General features: G+C 47.3%; 1 pseudogene; it reads left to right on the top strand.

Annotated features, from left to right (window-relative positions):
* Positions 1 to 970: 970 nt before the first annotated feature.
* LOC140266806 (uncharacterized) lies at positions 971 to 2,449 on the top strand (annotated as a pseudogene).
* The last annotated feature ends 4,139 nt before the right edge of the window (positions 2,450 to 6,588 follow it).

The raw sequence follows: 6,588 nt of genomic DNA, 5'->3' as shown, positions 1-6,588 counted from the left end.
ATCTAATCAGTCCCTCACTGCTTCCCCTCTGTTTCCCCTCTGTTTTCACTCTTACTCTATTTCCACTCAGCTCTTCTCTGCCTTTGTGATGAAGATTGTAGCAAGTTCATGTTGATGCAGCATTTTAATGAAGATTCTCAGTCATCCAGGTCATGGTAATCATAAGAGCTGGAATAAAGGTAACTGGATTTTTTTTTTTTTTAGATCTTGCAGGCGTTTCACCTCTTAAACGAAACACTTCTTCAGTTCTGAAGTATCGCCTTCCCAGCACCTACAATGCAGCATTGTCTCTCACCCCCAGGCAGTTTCACAACCATTCACACCTTGGATCCTGGGACCAAAACACATCCTTTCAGGAAGGTAGACAATTCAGAGGTGATAATGTGACATATGTGACGTGTGACTGTAACGACCCTCTCTGCTTATAAGCTGATAGTCCCCACCATAGTTTAGAACTGAAGAAGCCTTTCAAATGACTTATCAGATGACTGAGAATCTTCATCAATATATTGCCTTGCATTTTGGGAAGAACACCTTCAGAATGGTGCAGGAGTATGAAAAGCTGTCAAGAAAGCTTGCAGACTACAGGAACCACCTGCAATTTAATTTGAGATGCAGACAACACAGAGTCATCCCCATCAGTGTACGGCTTAGCTCAAATATCAGAGGTCACAGAGCAGAACAGATACTACTGAAGGCTCAAAACCAGCTTCTTAACAAAAGAATAAGGCAAGTCCATTTCACCATTGATGCACTTCTTTCACAAGATGGATCTTACCTGCCAAAAATTGTCTGCATTTCTACTCAATATGACCACAGAGGATATCTACAGCTTCACTAAAAAGGCACAGCTTTTGCAACATGAGAAGAGCAAGGAACGCCAAAAGCAGAAATTCTAAACCATACAGGAAAGAGCCGATGTTTCTTGTGGTCCTTGTCTATTAGGCAAGGACATGCTGACACCCCATACATGGACATTCAAGACCACTGGGGGAAAAACTTATCAGATAGGGACCTCATCCAACCAGAAAAGGATGTTTGAGCCAAAGGACTTAACTTTGCCATTTCTCCTTCCTCCAACCTCATACCACACCAAAGGAAGGTAGTGACACCCCTCAGCAAAGACCAAAACATCACCATTTTGCCAACACACAAGGGAAGATGCTCTATGGGTCTAAACAGAACCGGTTATCACAGAAAAATAACAACATTGCTGAGTGATAACACCACCTACAAAGCCCTGAAGAGGGACCCCACAAACAGCTCTTAAGTAGAAAGTCACAGATTACCTTCAAGACCAGGAAAAGGACAAAGTTATTGACCGGTCTTTCTACCACAGAATTCATCCTGGGGAGGCCATACCGCGCACCTATGGATTTACAAAGATACACATGGAGGGAGTCCCACTCAGACCCATTATCAGCAGCATCAACTCGGTCACCTTGCCTCTATCTTAGCAACCCTGGTAGGAAACACTCTGCATCATATACAGAGCTCCACAGACTTGTGCAGAAGATCCAACATCTGAAACTGTCCCCAAGTGAAACTGTTGTGTCCTTTGATGTGACCTCACTTTTTACCTGCATATCGATTGTCAGCAGCAATGGAGACTGTCACGAAACGGCTGTAGCAAGATGATTCACTGAACGACAGAACCAACTTCACTCCTGATCAGATCTGTGTCATGTTGAACCTCTGCCTCTCCACCACCTATTTCAAATTCAATGACTGTTTCTACAGACAGAAACACAGCTGAGACAGGGGATCTCCAGAGTCCCCCATTGTGGCTAATCTTTTTATGAAGGAAGTGGAAAGCAAAGCACTGAGCTCATACAAAGGATCAGCACCAAGGCACTGGTTCAGATATGTGGACTACACCTGGGTCAACATCAAAACTCAAGAAGTGGAAGCTTTGTTGGAGCACATCAACTTTGTGGACAGCAACATCAACATCAAGTTCACAGGGGAGGATGCAAAAGGACCACAAGCTGCCTTTTTGGACTGTGCTGTGCACATTGAAGAGGATGGAAGTCTTAACACAGAGGTTTACTGGAACCCAATCACATACTGACCAGTACCTGCTTTTCATGGCACAATTGTTTACAGTAGGGACCAGCTGTTGGTGTTCCGTGGCTCACTGGTGCTGCCCCATGAGAGACCTGACGTTCCCCACGAACTGAAGGGGAGAAGACGGGAAAGCCATGCGGGAGCTGTTCGCTGCACCAGGAGAAGGAAATAGAGACCTATCCTGCCTTCCATCGTCATGTGGAACGTAAGATCTCTTCCCAATAAGGTGGACGAGTTAGCAGTGCTGACCCGGCACCAGAGAGAGTGCCGAGCCTGCAGCATCATGGTGTTCAAGGAAACATGGCTCATTGCACTCATTCCGGACACGGAGCTGGACGGCTTCAAGCTGCTGCGCGCGGACATGACTGAGGAAAATGGTTAGAGGAAAGGAGCAGGGCTGGCAGTGTTTGTGAAACTCTGGTTACATCACTATCAAAGAACAGCTCTGCTGCCAGGACCCTGAACTGCTAGCTGTTAGCATGAGACCATATTACCTGCCCCAGGAATTCTTGCATGTTATCGCGATAGCTGCATATATTCCCCCATCTGCAACCACTGATGCAGCCAGTGATGTCCTCATCTCTGTCACAAGCAGGCTGCAGACAGAGCATCCACAGGCCCTCCTTCTTATCTCTTGGTGACTTTAATCATTCCTCTCCATCCTCCACTCTGAACTCCAGGCACTACTGTCATCATTCGCATCCAGTGTTACTGATGCAAAAAAGTCGTTCTACATCAACAAGATTCATAGTACTACTGACACCCGGAAACTTTTTTCCACCTTCAAAACTCTACTTAATCCTCTGCCACCTGCTACCAATCTAACAGCAGACACATTTGCCTCATTCTTTGCTGACAAAGTGGCAGCTATAAGCAAACAGTTTACTGAACCTGGTAGCACAAGATCTGCATGCAGAAGTCCTACTGCATCATTTTCCTCATTCACTTGTCTAACTCAGAGCAGTGTGTCTAAACTTCTCACATGTAGTTGTCCTACTACATGCCCGTTGTACCCACGTTCCCACTAATCTTTTCCAATCCATTGCTCCTACTGTAACTGCAGCAGTCACGCATGTGATTAATGCTTCACTGACATCGGGCACATTTCCTACCACATTCAAGCAAGCTCAGGTTACACCGCTGCTCAAGAAACCTTGACTCCCTCCAACTCATGTGGAGAATTATCGGCCGGTCTCTCTCCTCCCGTTTCTGTCTAAAACCATTGAGAGGGCGGTCTTTAAGCAGGTCATTGATTACCTCTCGCATAACAACCTCCTTGATCCAAACCAATCTGGGTTTAAAAGTGGACACTCCAATGAAACGGCTCTGTTGGCTGTGACAGAAGCCTTAAAAGAAGCCAGAGCGACGGCTAAGTCCTCTGTACTTATCCTGCTTGACCTGCATTTGACAATCAACCACAGTATCCTTTTGTCCATACTCTCTAGCATGGGCATCACAGGGAGAGCACATTCCTGGTTTGAATCATACCTTACTGGTCGGTCATTCAAAGTATCCTGGCTTGGTCACACTTCTGCAGCGCACCACCTCGCCACAGGGGTCCCCCAAGGTTCAGTACTTGTACCTCTTCGCTTTGCCATATGCACCACCTCACTGGGACAGATCATCCGATCACATGGCTTCTCATACCAATGTTATGCTGGTGATACCCAGCTCTATCTGTCATTCCCACCTGACGACCACATGGTCTCAGCACGAATCTCAGACTGTCTCTTTGATATATCAACATGGATGAAAGCCCATCACCTCCAACTTCACCTCCCAACAACTGAACTGCTTGTCTTCCCAGCCAAACCAACCATACACCACAGCATCTGCATCCAAACGGAATCCCTATCTCTTGCTCCATCAAAGGTAGTTAGAAACTTGGGTGTCATGATTGATGACCAACTGATCTTCAAAGATCACGTTACCTCGGTTGCTCGTTCATGCCGCTTTGCATTACTAAACATAAGAAAGATCAGACCATACCTAACCCAACATGCCACCCAACTCCTGGTGCAGGCCATGGTCATCTCCCACCTTGACTACTGCAATGCTCTCCTAACTGGTCTCCAGCTTGTGCTGTGAAACCTCTGCAGATGGTCCAGAACGCAGCGGTGCGTCTGGTCTTCGATCAGCCTAAAAGAACACGTCCCCCCTCTGTTCATTGACCTCTACTGGCTACCCTTAGCCGCCCCCATCAAATTCAAGTCACTGATGTTAGCCTACAAAGTGCTTAATGGAACGGCTGCCATGTACTTGAATGCTCTTGCAAAGGCTTATGTCACAACTCGGTCCCTCCATTCGTCGCAGGATTGTCATCAAGCAGTGCATACTCCACGCCTAAGACAATCCAAATTCTTTTCATGTGTCGTCCCACGATGGTGGAATGACTTACCGAGCGTTACCACAACAGGGGCATCCCTGCTATCTTTAAGAAACAATTGAAAACCCAGCTCTTCAGAGAGCATTTACTTTGTACGTCCCTACCCCCTCTATCTCTGGACTTTATCTTTCTGCACTTCCTTCTATGCCTGCACCCTATCTCTACTCTGTCCCCTCTGACAGAGTCGGACTCCTGGGTTCCTTCTATGTAGTTTATTGTCAGCTTTTTATATAGCTTGTTATATCTTGATTTGTAAGTCGCTTTGGATAAAAGCGTCTGCTAAATGCATAAACATAAACACTCTGCCCACATTCACCCAATATGTTACATGCTGCACCAGAGACAATAAGACACTGGATCTGTGTTATGCCAACGCCAAGGAATACACTTCATCACCCCTACCTCCCCTGGGAAGATCTGACCACAACCTGGTTCATCTACTACTTGTGTACAAACCCCTCGTGCACAGAGAGCCAGCTGTGTCCCGCCACAGTGAGGAGACAAGGCCGAAGAGGCTCTGAAGGACTGTTTTGACACAACTGAGTGGGAGGAATTTTGTGATTCTTACGGGGAGGACATTGATAGTCTAACAAACTGTATAACTGACTACATTAACTTCTGTGTAGAAAACACTGCACCCACCAGGACAGTACAGTGTTTTACCAACAACAAACCGTGGATAAAAACTGACATAAAGGCTCCACTAAAAGAGAAGAAGAGGGCATTTAAGTCAGGAAATAAGGATGCGCTGAAGGCTGTATAGAGACTGCTGAAAAAAGGAAGATCAGAGAGGGGAAAAACTCCTACAAGAGGAAGCTGGAGGGTGAGCTGCAGCAGAAAAACACCAGTGGAGTCTGGAGAGGCCTGAAAACTATCTCTGGCTTCAAGTAACCTGACTGCCAAGTGGTGGGGGACCAATAGTGGGCAAATTACCTGAAAATGTTCTTCAATGGATTTGATCAGCCATCTGTGCCCCCCGTGGAAAACATCCTGCGTGGTACCTGTGCCCAAGACTCCGCACCCCAAGGACTTCAGCAGCTACAGGCCAGTGGCACTAACATCCCACCTGATGAAGACCCTGGAGCGGCTGCCCCTTGTCCGTCCCCTGGTGAGCCCATCATCGGATCCACTGCAGTTTGCCTATCAGCCTGGCACTGGAGCGGATGAGGTTGTGATCTTCCTCCAACATCGAACTCTTTTTCACCTGGAGAAACCTGGAAGTACTGTGAGGATCATGTTCTTTGATTTGTCCAGTGCTTTCAACACCATACAATCTCCTCTTCTGAGGAACAAGCTAGAGAACACCGGTGTGGACCACCACCTCAGATACTGGATTTTGGATGACCTCACGGAACATCCACAGTTTGTGAGGACCGGGGACTGTGTGTCCGATGTAGCTGTCTGCAGTACAAGGGCCCCACAGGGCACGGTCCTGGCTCCTTCCCTCTTCACCCTTTATACTGCAGACTTTTCCTACAACACGACCACTTGTCAACTGCAGAAGTTCTCCGATGACTCTGCAATCGTCGGCCTCATCTCTAATGACGACGACAAGGAGTACAGGGAACTCACGCAGGACCTTGTGGAGGCCAGTGGAACTGCCTCTTGATCAACGAAGGGAAAGCTAAAGAGCTGGTGGTGGATTTCCCCAGGCGATCATTCTGTCCCCCGACACCAGTGAACATCCAGGGAATGGACATCGAGATTTTGACAATCCTATAAGTATCTGGGTGTTCATCTGAACAATAAACTGGACTGGACTCACAACACAACTGCACTCTATAAGAAAGGCCAAAGCAGACTCTATCTGCTCAGGAGACTGAGGTCTTTTGGAATGCAGGGGGCACACCTGAAGACCTTCTATGACACTGTGGTGGCATCAGCCATCTTTTATGGAGTTGTCTGCTGCGGAAGCAGCATCTCGACTGCTTACAGGAAGAGACTTGATAAACTGATCAAGAAGGTCAGCTCCATCCTCGGATGCCCCCTCGACTCAGTGGAGGTGGTAGGAGAGAGGAGGATGATGGCTAAACTGTCATCCATGATGGAGAATGACTCCAACCCTATGCAGGAGACTGTAAAAGCTCTGGAGAGCTCCTTCAGCGACGGACTGCTTCACCCAAAGTGTGTCAAGG

Source organism: Leuresthes tenuis, unplaced genomic scaffold (assembly GCF_036924035.1).
Source record: "Leuresthes tenuis unplaced genomic scaffold, fLeuTen1.0.hap1 SCAF_13, whole genome shotgun sequence".
NCBI classification, from domain to species: Eukaryota; Metazoa; Chordata; class Actinopteri; order Atheriniformes; family Atherinopsidae; genus Leuresthes; species Leuresthes tenuis.
The sequence above is the reverse complement of the archived record's forward strand: the minus strand, read 5'-3'. Positions and strand labels throughout refer to the sequence as shown.